At 34.6% G+C, this 14450-nt stretch overlaps 1 protein-coding gene and 1 non-coding gene across 2 annotated transcripts in view; one reads left to right on the forward strand and one right to left on the reverse strand.

Moving 5' to 3' along the window:
- The window catches only part of LOC146994964 (uncharacterized), a 94865-nt gene that overhangs the window by 27312 nt on the left and 53103 nt on the right, over positions 1–14450 (forward strand). The gene's annotated exons all lie outside the window — the stretch shown is intronic.
- Positions 5331–5404, reverse strand: TRNAN-GUU (transfer RNA asparagine (anticodon GUU)). The gene has a single exon. It is a non-coding gene; the product is annotated as a tRNA-Asn (tRNA).

Genomic DNA, 14450 nt, shown 5'->3' on the forward strand with positions numbered 1-14450 from the left:
TCAACTGATGTCAAAGGAATCGTTTTCAAACCCTCACCCAGTTTTATAATATTCAATGATCGATTTACTTTGAATTAAATAACTGCAATTCTTGATTCACTGCTTTGTTCATGCTACAATTCTTGCTAGTTGAACAACTTAGGACCTTTGTCTTTGACTGGAACGCTTTTTCTAACCTTTCCTCAACGTTAAAGGTTTCTCTTCCGAAATTTCAATGCTATCTTCTTCTGAGAGCGAAGAGAGGGACTGTGATTCGTCTTCCTCGCAACAAAAGTTTTGTCTTGATTATTTTAGATTGTTTAATCAAAGGAGTTTTATTTGGTAAAGGGCAAATATCAACAGTAACTGCAGCAGCGTCATACTTTCTCCCAAAATTTAGGTAATGCATTAATCCAATTAGATTAACATTACGCCTCTCAGAAGTTCTTTTTACAAGAGACATTTCCATACCTTTAGCTGATTCTGAGTTTTGTTGGTCAATTACCCAATAATGAAAGCAAATAATACTCCTTCAGCAGCTAACAAAGTTGAGTTTCAACTGCATAGCTTTTCTAGGCCAGTTTTTACTGGCTTGAAGCTTGCAACAGTTGCAGTCAGAGTTTCGAATTCTATGCCAGCCAAAATTTGTTATTCTTTAACACCAGTTATTCCTTTTGAAATTATTGATTTTACCTCTACGAATCTTTTAAGTATTTCCAACAAGCTATTCTAACGCGGTGTCTAAACAAACCATCTTTTCCCAGCCAAATTTTGCTTTAATGTTATTTTATAAAATATCTTTTTTGAGAGGTGAGTTTATGGACAATTTTGGTTCTTTATCCTTTCTAAAGTTTCATTTATATTAGTCGTAGAATTTTTTTTTCTGCTTAAGTAATAGGAAACATAGTATCTGTTGCTATACCACCTTCGAATTCTAAATCCAACGCTTTGATTAAATCTTCAATTAGCTCCTCATTTTCATCAGTATCTTCTCGTTCTTCTTCATATCATGCTTTTTTTTTATATCTCAGTAGTGTTTTCTCTCAAGTCCACAGTTACAAAGGACATAAGACACGGCCAAGCGTATTGCGTGTGCGTGCATAGCATAGGTGACACTCATTATTTCTCCAGACTTGACCATTACATTAGCCCCATAAATAACCCATGAACTATCCGCTTTACAATTGTGATTCCAAATGACTTTAGTTTAGGCGCTACTGCTTTAACACAATTTTCTGTTGAAAAATATCCAGTAATTTTTAATATACATAAAGCATTTACTTTCATTGAAATGTACGTTTATGTTCTAATAGCGTTTGTTTTGAAATGATGTGTATTCATCAAGCGTCAAGCTATAACATGGATTTAATTTTGATGAAATTTAATTTGTAACTTAGCTCTAATCAAATCATATTATTTATAGTTATCCTTCATAGCATCTCTATTCATTTTTACTAGGGTATTCATTAATTATAATGTATAACTTAATTATAATTTATATTTTATTAGAACATACAATTTTGTATTTTAATGCTTATAATTTTAGGTTATTAATTAGAGCTTAATGCGTTAATCTACACGTTTGTTAAATTACCACAAATTGTTGCAGAAATTACACGTTGTTTCGAAAGTTACCACATGATCTTGACCATGAGTCATGAGTTTTCAAAAGCTTCTTACTGGTATGTGGCAAAAATACACTTTTCTTTACCTAATATTGGAAACTTGGATGAAACACCGATCAGCTTCTATTTGATAAACAATAGAGCAGTGGAAATAAAAAGTGTAAAAACTTTTCCAGTCAGAAGCCATGAAAAGACGAGTATTATCATACGTAGCAGATGGAATAAAGTTAAAATCCATGGATACTTTCAAGAGGAAAACTACTCTTATAATAAAATTATTGCCAGATATTTTCATAAAAATGGAGGTGGACGAGAATGGTGTAAGACATGAAATCAACACAGTCTGTTGGTGTGGGATATGTTTCGCAGTCGCGGAAATGAGAACATTCAAAATTGTTTAACACGGAACAATGCTACGATTGCTGTTATACCGGTGATTTAACTTTTATACTGCAATATTTAGACATATCTGGGAATAATCCATTCAAAAATCGCATACGTGAACAATGTAATAACTGGATGATGAGTGTAGAAAAGTCGTAAACGATAGGTGGAGCTGTGCGGAGTTGCGTCACACTTCGCATACTGCGTGATTTCGTTATCAAATTATAGGGAAAAGTGAAAGTAGAAACAGTGATCAAATCCCTTCAAAACGTGTGGTATTTCTAATGCTGCGGATGACACGAATGACGATTATGACGAAGTGGAAGTCTACTCGCTAGGTACAGATTGGGACCCATATGACGAGCTTCTCAACAACGAAAGTGAGGATGGAATTGAGGAGCTGTTTGCTTTAGATGATGAAGGCGAGGATTTTATAGGATTTTAAATCCAATGGTGAGTGATTTCGTTCGACTCCCAGTATACCCTTTGATCATCATTTACTCTCTATAAAATTTTAATGACCTATATGTGTTCAATACCGACTCCGTTGGGAACCTTTGGTCCACAGCTACGCGCTGTCAGCTAAAAGTGCTGTTGATTAAACATTTTTTTAGTTGCTATCAGGTAAATGCCCTGCCGGCTAAATTATGTGTCAGCTTAATGTCCTGTCAGATAAATGTCTTGTCGGCTAAATAATGAAATCATTACTTAGATTAACACCTAAAAGTAACTCCGCAAATGCTTCGAAAGACATGGGCTGAAACTGAATATCGTCTTGGCGTCTGCGAACAACTAATGATGCACTGATCGAAATATATATATTAATCAAACTTTATATACCTTTACTACAAACTAGTCGTGAGTTGAAACCTAGTTGAAACTAGTCGTGAGTTACGTCGGAGAGAAACAAATTCCTTAATGTTATGGACCGGAAGCTCAATCCCAGAACACAGACTTACTCAAAACAAACTCTCTCAAAAGTCCATCTCAAAACTCAATCACCGGGCGCTCGTCAGATCTCGAAAATCGAAGACCACGGCGGAGTGAAACAACAAAAAGTGTTTATGGCCGTCACCGCTACCTATTCAGATAATCAAAGCCACTGCGGTCCGGGACAACGCAGGCTGCTTTTTCTTTCAGTAGGACAGTAGGAACCAGGTTCATGTATTTTGCCGTTATAGCCGCTCTTGGCATAGTATGATATGCAGTTTATGCAATTCTCGGGTGGAAACATATGTGAAACTTTATACATTTCTAAATATAACAGTGAAATAATTACGTATGTGCATATGTTTTTATGGCAGTATAACAATGTAATCTCAGCATTATTTTCCAGTGATCCTGTATGAGACGATTTTATACTATTTAAATTTCTCTTTGATAATTTTAACTTAAACTTCGCCATTTGCTATAAGTGTCACAATTTCCTCTTGAATCCACTGTAATAAAAAATGCAAAGATAATTTTTTTTTTTTTTTTAGTTTCACTAAAACTGTAAGTTTTTAGAAATGTTTTTACATATATATTTTTTGCAGTAAAATTAAGACTATTGGGCACGATTTTATAAATTTGAACTTCGTATAACATGTATAAACGTTCTATGGAAGAAATTTTTCTTCCCTTCGCCTAATGTCTTTTTTGTTGCCAGACTTTGGACCCAAAGATTACTTACCCAGACCTTCCCAACCTTGAAGGGCATCTAATCGATCGTCGCGTGAGCGCAGTTCGGAGCCTTGAAAATCAAGTTTCACCACAAGATAAATGAAGTTATGAGGCATTCTCACCGGAAATAAAGATACATAAAAAAGTAAAAAACCCGCTTTAATTACCTGTCTCGAACGGGATTCGCTCCAGCTTTCCTGAGAAGGTTATACGTGAGATATACAAGTGGTGCACACACACACACATAAAAAAAGGGGGGAGACATTCACTTCTTGAGATTGCGGCCTTTAAATCATGCATGATATCATCCCACTTTCTCGAAAGTCATTTCTTATCTCCGTGGCATGTTTAACGCACAGGAATATGCATGCTAGGTTTTTAGGAGTAATCTGAAATGTAATAAGATGTTGAAAAACTTTCAATCTGCCAATTACTTGGCTTCTAATATATAAAGACCCAATGAAAAATTGCCTAAAATTTGCGGTTTAGACGATATTATTCTTTTTTAGATCTAGGCAGCATCATTTAATATTTTTATGTGATTATTAAATTTTGCTGAGTGACAACATCAACACAAAGTTGTTTTCAGTTGGTGTTCCATTATTATTGTGCAGTATCATCAGCGTCAGTAGTCTGTATTATAGTTACTTTAATTATCTCTGATCCTGATACTTATTATTTGCTTTAAAAAAAGGCGTACTCAAAAACAGTATTTTATGATAAATATTTGTATTCTACGTTTGATATATACAGAGAAAAAAAGAATAGCAAATTTTATGAAGATTAAAACAAAAACTAACAACAGTATCAACATTGCAAATTAATGGTAGAATATTTTAATCTAATTTAACTTAAATGCAATTATTCAGTACTTTAAACCTAATAATAGAATACAAGCATAAAATTGTATCTATATGTTTATGAAAATGTTATAAAAGTGTATACTAGTGTAGTTTTGTGATGGAAGATCTTAAATTTATATTTTGAATCGTGTTAGACGATTGCATATCAGTCAACAAACTTGAGTGATTTAAAAACAATTTTTAATTATTTCCTAATAATCTGTATCTCTGTTTCATCTTAATATTAAAAATGTTTGTAGCCGAAGCTGAAGCGAAGAAATAAACTGCCAGTTGTGCGAGCTATTCCCTTCTGTGAGGTATTGTCAGAAAAATGTAGTTTTGTGAATGTGAAATTTTTAATTCGTCATTCAGATTAAATTAGTACATTGCTTAAGTAAGGAAGAGGATTTTAAAAATAGTATGCATAATTTTAAATATTAATATTAGAAACTTTAAGGTTAGCGTTTATGAATTAAAAAAATATTCTGGCGCGATACATTTTCCTCTACAAAATTCCATTATATTCTCGGTAAGCATTTTTAGATCGCTAAAAGATGCATAATGCTTTTGGTGTATGCCTTAGTACTTTAAAATAAATCTATTTTTAGCAAAATAATTTGAATAATATTTAATTGATTATTTTTACAACCTCTTAGAGCCGAAAGTGTAATTTCTAATAATATATCGTTAAATACCATTTACTTTAAAAGTGCATTCTGCGCGCCATCTAGTAACTAGTTTGATGCACTGAACGTTAGTTTTATGACTTTAGTTTCGTGATGCTAGTACATTACCCCTCAATAGAAACTTCTTTCGCTCAGTATAAAAAAGTATAACTCGCCCCCGGGTGGTCTCGAACCACCAACCTTTCGGTTAACAGCCGAACGCGCTAGCCGATTGCGCCACGGAGGCGTTGTGCGGTCTTGTATCGGAATCTTACAAATTAAAAAATCTTTGTGTTCCGACTACTTTTTCTTGCTTTTTTTTACTTTTTTTAGGTCTGAAATTTTATTTCATGATCTTTAGAATAAAAATGTAACGTATAATTGAACTTTCATTGTTCATCATTAAAATATCACCTGTTATTCAAAATGAAAATTGGGCTTTCGGAAGAAGATCATGAACGAATTTATAAATACCGTAATGCAGATATATATGCTTTAAAATGTTGCTGCAAAAACTGCTTTCTGCCTAAAATTTATGCATGTTTATTATTTTTATGGTATTTGTGCATGCGCTGTAATATGAAGCGTTTTAAAAAATTTTTGTTAGCTATAAAAAATGGCTAATAATTTGCAAAAATGGATTAATGTCAGGATAACTAAAAGAAACATCTTAATGCGTTTGAAACTAAAAATAAGTGTTTATATACATTCATAAAATTATTTGATATAAAAAGTACTAAACAAAGTTACTAATTACTTGATTATATTGTTATGAAACTGTACGCACGCACTGTACGCAGTGCTACGAATTTTGCATTTAGATAGTTAATTTTAGTAGAATTATAATTAAAATTGTTTATTTCGCCGTGCAATGCAGTGCGTGATAAATTTTAAGAGAAAGCTACAAAAAAAAAGTTAAAAATATAAGAGCACGTGCATTTAACATTGAATAAATGGATATATCTTTCATTTGTATTGAAATTGAATGAATATAATTGACTACTGTGTTAGCTGAAACCGTAATTCCATCCTCTTGTTGATTTCCAGAAATCTCGAGAAGCAAAGAAATTACTACAACTCTCTCGCGACCGATTGATAGCTTTAAAAAGCCAGAGAAGGACATCTCAGCTCAGTTGTTTAGTTAGCTGGTGTTGTTATTGTTGATCGGATTAGTTTTCTCTGTGCTGTGCTTTGTGTTCTATTTAACATTTTTAGTAGTTTAAAGTACTAAAAACGTTAGGTACTCATTATTACTGCGTGATATTGTGAGCACTTGTACAGATATTTTCTGAGAAAACTTTCAGCGTTCTGTTACATTTCTTTTGATAAGAATAAATTTTATTAACCTTTTAGCGGACTTGTGAATTCAATCTGTTGCGAACCGGTACGCACGCAACACCCTTTGGTATCAGAAGTGGGATTGAATGCAAGTGACAAGAGCGATGGAGGAACAATTAAGGCAACTCATGGCAGCCTTTGTTGCATTTAAAGAAGAAAAGAAAGGGCCAAGAATCCGTTAAAGGAAAGATATAAGCTTGTCAAGTAACTCTTAAAGAAGATATGAAAGCTGTACAAGCAAAGATTAAAGCAGCTCAAGAGGAAATGAAAAGAGAAACTACCTGCAAAATAGAAACCAAATTCGAAGCTTTGGAACCAGAATAGACACACTTGAAGACAGAGTTGGAGAAATTCAGGACAGAGTTTTTGTAAAGGAGCAACAAATCGAAGACAGGGTTTCTGCTGCCGTCACCAAAGAAGTTGACACCTTAAATTAATGCATGGCGACAGCAGGAAGCAATTATGATAGATTAAAATTTTTACCCGTGCCTTCTGGTTTCTCTTCGAAGCTATCCACTTATGATGGTAACACCTCCTGGCAAGTATATAAGACACAATTTTCTATAGTGGCGGAAGCGAATGGATGGGATCCCCAAGCTAAGGCTTACCATCTCGCCGCTTCTCTAAGAGCAGACGCAGCGGATATCCTTCGGACACTTCCCGAAAACAAAAGGCTAGATTTCGAAGCTCTGTCCGGCGCGTTTGAGCTGCACTTCATGGAGAAATGTTTAAAAAACTATAGTCTTGAATTAAAATCCCGTAAACAGAATCCCACGGAATCCCTCCAGAACTCGCCACGGATGTTGAAAGGCTGTCCCATCTCGCCTTTTCGGAACGCCAGACAGAAACAAGGAAAATCCTGTTCCTGCAATACTTCATCGACGGCATTCGGGATCCTGAAATACAGAACGCTCTACGAATGGCGGGTGTCAAGGACTTAAAAAGCACTCTAGTGTACGCTATGAAATTCGAGGCAGCCCAGCAACCAATTTTAGACCAATTTGTTTTTTTAAAATGTCAATTTGCATTATGTAAAGTTTTATGCTTTTTTGAATAGTCAATTTGATACATGTTACGTTTTGTTCTTTTTTTTTTTTTTTTTTTTTTTTTTTTTTGAAGTGTATCGAAGGCATGTAGGGAATATTCTGGTACATTTAAGATTCGATTTTTGGTTTTGTACGAAATTTTTTATATCTTAAATGAAAATTTAATTTAATCTTTTTTACGGTTTTTGATCTCAAATGAACCAAGAGAACGAAACGTGAATGAACATGAAACGAAATTTGGAATTTGTTTAGTATCGCTTTCGTATTTTGTGAAGTATTTATGAGTTTTTGATTAAGAAACTTAACGATTTCAAATCGAGCTATGGCAACACTGTACGGGAGAAAAATTATCTCCAGCACGCGGGACTGTGTATCGGGAATTGTAAAGATATTCTCTTTTAAATATTTTGTGATATTGCTGTTGAATTGAATTTTATGGTTTATGTGCGAAGAACATATTTAATAAATAAAGGTAGCACACAAAACGATAATAAAAAGCTTCTTTGGGCCTAATATAAAATCTGAAAGCTTTTAGATTTTTTTCCCCTTGTAACGTAAAATGAATTTTATCCTTTTTGTGACATCATATGTGAAACTATGTGTATCGCAGACTTGCTTTAAGGGGGGGGGGATTTTGCTAAAGTGAAAAATCGATGTCGCCATATCAAATTTATTGAAATCAAGGAATTGGTTTTGTCAGGAAATATCATTAAATTCAGAAACTACAATCATTCGGCCATGAACAATGATTTTCGTGAGAAAATGTCTTGTGCGAAAGTCCCACTTAACAATATTTTTAGCAGAAATATACCTGATTTGTGTAGGAATATTCCTGATTGATGTGGAATTGCCACTAAAACGGTAAAAGCGTAGATCCTGCCTATATGTATTAATGACATTATCACTGAGATTTAAAAAAAATTAACTGAATTTTTTTATTCTAAAATATTTGCATCTAGGTAAGAAGCATTGGTAAAGTTTTGTGGCTCTAAATGCGTCAATCTTAATGCGTCAATGAAAATTCAAAAAAGGGACCTTTTTTACCACCAATTTTTTTATTCTTCATTTTAACTGGACCTCTTTTTACTTCTTCCTTTATTTTAACTCAAAACTGTAATGTATATATTCAGTTGTGTTTGTATCTGCCGCCCAGTTGGTGCAGTTATTAGTGTTGCTGATTACTGCGCCGATGGTCACAGATTCTGAACCTGGGTAAGGCATATGTGCTTGTAAGCATATAGTGGCTCTGAGACAAGGAGGAAAACGTATCGTAAATTCTGTCTTCCCGCCAATTTGTTCCTTTACTTGTACTAGGAAAAAATTTTAAACGTACTTACTCGGATGCGCGGAAATAATTTAGTTCAGTGTGCCCGAGTTAACTTGGTTGTGTGTATTAAGAGATTAATAATTCTCTTTTCAGCTTTTATATCTACTACTTTAAAAATCTTGAACTTTTGTTTCACCCAGGAGGGCAGCGTAGGCATAAATCCAGGTGTATCCACCTGAAACCAGGACGTCTGGTAACGCTACATGCATATAGTTTAGGAAATGATGTGCTCAAGAATGTCTTAGGATATTATGTGTTCGAAATATGCGCAGTTGTGAAACAACGTCACAACTGCATCTTGCGGCTTTTCAAGCAAGATGAAATTTAATAAGTTGAATCATAAATGCTAAAGAATATAGAGTTTATTATAAGCCATGTAAAAGGGTAATTTATTCTAATATTATTGTATCGTTATTATCTTCGGCCTTTCTTACCATCAGCTATATTATAAAAGCACAATCAGCGCTTATATATGGTTTAGTGGCACTAGCCCACAAATCGGAAAGCAGCATACAAACTGAAAACATCGAAACAGCCAACCCCGACTCTTGATTTATTCAGAGCTTCAGTTGCCTTCTAATAATCAATTGAGACTTTAGCCGTCACATTATACTTTCAGGTTATTCACACACAAACCCAAAAGCTTTGCAACTGGAAGCATCAACTCCAAAAATCTAATCCTTCGTAATCAATCAATCGACCCTCCAACATTCGACAACATACGAAGCCAAGACTCGACAGATGTCCTCATCACCTCACGACATCTATATAAAATCTGCAACAGACAAGTTCGAGACGATCACACCGAATCTGGTTATAAATATGTTACCTTCGACATCATGAAACGACAACAAGCAACATAATCACCAAATTCAAAATGAACAAATGAAGACAGAAAATATTTATACAACACCTGAACTAATATGCATAATATGCACCTGAACTAGTATATAATATGCCCTGATACACTCAATCGGGCATTGCAGTCACACAGAAGAAATCGACACAACTTCAGAAGAAACAAACGAAAAAACGCAGATCACCTGCGACCAAACATTCAAGAACAGAACACCAACAGTACTGAGAAATATAAACTGATGCGCAAAAGATATGCGGAAGGAAAAACATAAAACCAGAACTTGGTAAGAAAACTTAAATCCAGAGAATCAGACAAAAAAAAGGAATACCATCGCCCAAAAATTCAGAAAAGAAAACCTAGTTATAAACGCCAAATTATAGGAGCGAAACTTAAAGCCTGTCATACTGTAAGAATAACAACGATATTTATGATCCTCTTTATAAGATGGCAAAGTATAAAATCCTCAAATCTACTCAGCTTCATCTCTCGTGCACCAGTAAGTCCAACAACAACATCACTGATGCCACTACACCACCCTGAACGTAATCCTGGACGCAGTCCTCCTGAACGGTAACGGGGATGAAGATAAGGAAGACTAGAAGACTATTCCAACAATAAGCAACCTCCAGACTCAGAAAATGACCTACCTTTCACCCAGGCTCAATTAACGCAAATTATAGAAGCTCTTAACAACAAGAATGTCTTGGGCATCGATGAAATCTGTAACCAAATCGTTAAACTTATCCACCATACCAATCCCGACATAATTCTCCAGTTTTGCAGCAAATATCTCAAACTTAATACCTTCCCCAAATGTCTTAAAACTAGTCAAATCACCCTGTTCTTAAAGAAAATAAATCGCTCGGCAGTCAAATGCTTATCTTCCTATAAATCTGCTTTCTGTTTTGGGTAAAGTCCTTGAACGCTGTGTTGTTAGAAGGCTGAAGTACCACTTCCATTATGGGCCCACCAGCGGCCGAGTGGTAAAGTCGCTGAACACTGGAAGTTCGGTCCGAGTTTCGAATCCCGCGAAAGGGCTGGCTGCAGTGGCGTTTTCGTGGTTTTCCCTATGTGTAACGTGTATACGAGCCAGTTTTCCTTAGAAAGTCCTCCACTAAGGCATCCCTCCACTTAGGCAGATAGCCTTAGTGTACTTTGCCATAATTAAATAAACCAAAACCAAACCAAATACTTCCCATTATGAAGGACATATCAGCCACGAGCAATATGGGTTCAGAGAACAAAAATTCATAACTCATGACATACAAGCAATCCTAGACCACTTTAATATCAGTAAATTAAAAAATCTTCACTGGGCCATCCTATGCCTTGATCTCAAAAATGCTTTTGATTCGTTATGGTGAACCGCCACCTTCCAATTTCTCCGCAACATCCGCTGCCCACTCAACATCTACAAAATCATTGAAAAACCCTCCAAGACCGCAGTAGCATCATATTGCACAACAACACCATTAACTACTAAAGCACAAACACGTGGATGTCCTCAGGAAGCCTGCATGAGTGCAGATCTTTGGAACATCACGTTCAACGATATTATGAACCAGGAATGTCTCAACTTTGCTAAAATTACAGCGTTTGCAAACGATGTCGCCTTCGTGGTCAGCATATGAATACAACAAATTCTTCAGTAAAACTGCTAAGAAATAATTAATATATTCCAGCATCAGTTCAAGAGACATAAACTAGAAATATCCATTCCCAGGTCACAAGTAATGACCATTCAAAAGCCGAGATAGATAATTACAAAACATTTCTCAATAAAAATAGAAACAAGTAAAATTAAAAACGTCAAATCATTAAAGTATTTATCAAAAATGTCTGCTGATATATCAACGCCACCTATCCAAAAATCATGAAAATAGAGCAATGACTAGGCTACACCTCAATAATTGATTCCAACCAACATCAGGAATTTACGCAATGCTTCAAAACGCCAAACGTACTGAGCTGAGCCCACGAGCTTTATTTATGAACTCTGAATTTTGGACTGAAATATCTGAGTTCAGTGCAGTCTTACCTCTAACAAATATCTTCACATAACAAGGAATCAGACATTCCAATATACCTTTATTAACAAAATCAAATCCTATATGTTTATCAGCTTACATAAAAATGCCAAAATTGCAGTGGAACGATCTCCAAAATATCAACTCAATTACATATACAGAAGCCAGTACTGTAATGTTTCTGTTATGTTTTGCAACTTTGCCTAATTTTATGTTACTATCCTCTTATGTTTAAATACAACTCTGGATGTGTAATTCCAGTGTTTCCTTAGGAGAAAAAGCATACATTCAATTCCAGTTTTTCAAATTGGTTAGAGTACTGAGGCAATTACCTGTTTGATTCTATAGTGAAGTCTCTGGTACTTATGCATATTTACCTCTTAAAATGCCTGTCTATGTCTTTGCTATGGTAAAAGAAAGCTGATAAAATCGTTAGGAAGAATTGCAGAAGATGTTTACAGAATTTCGATAAGGAACTAAAAAAAAAATATCTTGAAAAAAATATTTATGTCAAGAGTTCGCTATTTGAAATGAAGAATATGATCTACTTTTAAATGTATTCTTTCAAAACGTAGCATCTAAACAAGCTGCGGTTGAAGGATATGTTTTTGCGCATTCCGAAGAAATAGTCATATACCACAACTCCAAAGCGTTGTGAAATACAAGGTATTAAAATTTCTAAATATAGAATAAGCCGAATTATTATTTAGGAAGAGAAAACCGTCAATCATTACTTTCCATGATTCGAAACGAATACCCGGAAAAGTTACGTATTGTTTGTAAATGTTTCTAATGTTAAACTGTTGGTTACAGTAAAAAATCCGCTGAAGCAGAAATCAATTACAAAGTCTTTAAATACACCTGTAAAAATAATTAAATAACAATAAATAAAAATAACTAAATAACAATAAATAAAAATAACTAAATAACAACAAACAAAACAAAAAAATTAACGTTTTCAGATTTTATATCACGCCCAAACAGACTTTTTTTTAATGTTTTGTGTGTTGCCTTTATTTATCAAATTTCATGTTCTTCGCACTTAAGCCATAAAATCCAGTTCAACAGCAATATCGCAAAATAATTTTAAAATGAGCATATCTTTAGAATTTCCGATACACAATCTTGCGCGCTGCAGATAATTTTTTTTTTTTTTTTTTTTTTTTTTTTTTTTGGTACAGTGTTGCCATTGCTCGTTTTGAAATCTTTGAGTTTGTTAACCAAAAATCCGTTAAGTGTTACAAAATAGAAAATCGATAATAACACAAATTTCAATTCCAAATTAGGGTTTCCAGTTGCCCATATTCTGTGGAAGCATATTCTGGATTACGTTATTCAGAACTTGATGGCTCTAGGTACCGTCGTTTTACCACAATGCGAGAAACATACATGCATTTTTGTAGATTCTTCATTATTTAATTTCTTTAGTTATAACACGGGGCGATAATAAGTGAACCGACATTTATATAAAAATGCCAGAATGACGTGAGCCAGAAAAAATTCAAAGGTGAACCAACGCTAAATGCCAAAACGAAATGAATAGCCCTTCTGGGCTAACGCCCTTTGGGCTATTAAACAAAGATTTGCAACTTGAAAAAGCTAAAAACTATGTTCCCCTGCTTTTCCCAAGGCATGTGGCTCAACGCTGAACGCCCCGTATAAAAACTATTTAACGAGAGATAACTAGAGAAACACTGTGACCCTTGATGAAGCATGGATTTACCTAAATGACTACTTCAAAAAAGGTGTATTTATTACAGAAAACGAAGAGCAAAAAATACAAAGCTAGTTCTGTCAATTCAAAGAAAGTTTTAGCAAGAGTTTTATGCTTGTCTTAAGATTCTCTTACTAAATGAGATGAAAAGTAACAAGAGTGGACGTGCCAAGAATCAACACTACGTATTATCGAGAAAAGGGGTTACATCCGATATTTACAGAATAATTTCCATTTCTTTATTCCAGTGGCTTTCAAAGACTGAAATTCCATCAATACGAAGCTGTAGAGATATTAAGTTAATTGGAAAAATCGGAGAGAGGACTATCGGGCCTCTAAACTTTTGAAGAAAGCTCTTTCTTAGCTCCAACCCCACCACGATGGATCGACTCTGGAAAGTAGTTGAAAAGTAATAGAAATCAGTGTCCCTGACAAATTTACGAAAAGCCGTTTTATCATGGAAATCGCGATGCAGACTTGTAGTTCAGAAAAAAGGTTTCAGAGGGAAGATTTAACAAACTGTTCGTTACAAGTCTGTAGTAACAAACTGCTTGTTACATTTGAAACATTAATTTAAATGCCACAAAGTCTTTCTAAAAAGGTGTTACCCTCTGAAAACTACAACACTATCTGGTTGCAGCACAGAACCTTGAGCTTTCCTCCTTATTCTGCAAAGATATGACTTGAAACTTTGAAGTTATTGTATACTGACTGCAAAGTCATAATCTTTGTAAAATAGTCCATTAATTTTACCATTAAAAATTTTGGTATCAAGCCATCTTCTTCCCTTGCTGGTTTGTGTGCCACCGTCAACTGAACACCGTCAACTCTTGGATCACGTCAGACTTATAGATATGTTCTGTAACTTTCATGATTATTTCACTTTGCGTAATCATCCACCTTTCGCAATTCTGTTTTATTTTTAATACATCTCTTAAGTTACCTCTTTAGAACAGGGGTTCTTAACTGCAGAGGAATTGCG

Source organism: Stegodyphus dumicola, chromosome 10 (genome assembly GCF_044657685.1).
Source record: "Stegodyphus dumicola isolate Sdum_Otavi_A_Nest chromosome 10, ASM4465768v1".
In the NCBI taxonomy this organism is placed as follows: domain Eukaryota; kingdom Metazoa; phylum Arthropoda; class Arachnida; order Araneae; family Eresidae; genus Stegodyphus; species Stegodyphus dumicola.